The sequence below is a fragment of the Mus caroli genome, chromosome 18 (assembly GCF_900094665.2).
Source record: "Mus caroli chromosome 18, CAROLI_EIJ_v1.1, whole genome shotgun sequence".
Taxonomy (NCBI): domain Eukaryota; kingdom Metazoa; phylum Chordata; class Mammalia; order Rodentia; family Muridae; genus Mus; species Mus caroli.
This window is the reverse complement of record NC_034587.1, coordinates 76,455,346-76,456,337: the sequence shown is the minus strand read 5'-3', so window position 1 is coordinate 76,456,337 and position 992 is coordinate 76,455,346. Positions and strand designations below refer to the sequence as shown.

At 43.8% G+C, this 992-nt stretch overlaps 1 protein-coding gene across 1 annotated transcript in view; it reads left to right on the top strand.

Annotated features, from left to right (window-relative positions):
• The window catches only part of Hsbp1l1 (heat shock factor binding protein 1 like 1), an 18,544-nt gene that overhangs the window by 3,061 nt on the left and 14,491 nt on the right, over nucleotides 1–992 (top strand). The gene's annotated exons all lie outside the window — the stretch shown is intronic.

Below are 992 nucleotides of genomic sequence, written 5' to 3'. Positions count from 1 at the left end.
GTCATCAGTTTCCCTTCCCCTCTCTCCTCCCCTCCCCTCCCCTCCCTTCCACTCCCCTTCCCTTCTGCAGTTATACTTTCAGAATTGCTCTTTTTCTCAAGATTACTTCTTTCTATTGAAGGTTTCTTGTCTTTTTATATAAACTGGGATTTTTGTAAAAAGGAGTGGATTGCATTGAATCTGCAGCCTGTTTTTGGTAGTGTGGCCACTTGAACAATGTTAATTCTTCCAGTCTTATAAACACTAGCTGGCTGCTTTCCACCTTGTGGTGTCTTTGTCAGCTTCCTTTTACAATGTTTCATTATTCTTCACTATACAAAGACCAAGTGAACCTTGAGTTTACCTTCCTTCTGCCTCTGTCTCCCAAGAGCTGGGATTGGTTATGCATCACCACACACAACCTTTGGAAGTCTTTATCTTGCATTCAATCAGTTTAATATCTTTGGGGTCTATTACTATAGAACTGTGAGCTGTAGGTGTCCTGATGTTTCGATGTTTATTGTGTTTCTGTGGTGATCTGTTGGGGTGGACATCTCTTCCATTCACTTTTATGTTGGGCCTTCTATGTAAGGAGCTCCCTGCCTTTGACTCTCACTCCCTCCCTTTCTCTCTAGGTGTGTGTATTAAAAATACATTTTATTTTTATGTGTCTGTGTGTATGAGCGCATGTATGCATGTAGTGCCCATGGAGGCCAGAGAGGATGCTGAACCCCTTAAAGATAGATTTACAAGCAGCAGTCATCTGTCTGACATAATGCTAAAAATCAAACTCTGGTCCTCTAGCCATTCCTAAGCACTGAGCTATCTCCCCAGCCCCAGTAAACTTCTCTTTATCATGTGTCTTGAAAGTATCAGTTTGCCGGGCATGGTGGCACATGCCTTTAATCCCAGCACTCAGGAGGCAGAGGCAGGAGGATTTCTGAGTTCGAGGTCAGCCTGGTCTACAAAGTGAGTTCCAGGACAGCCAGGGCTATACAGAGAAACCCTGTCTC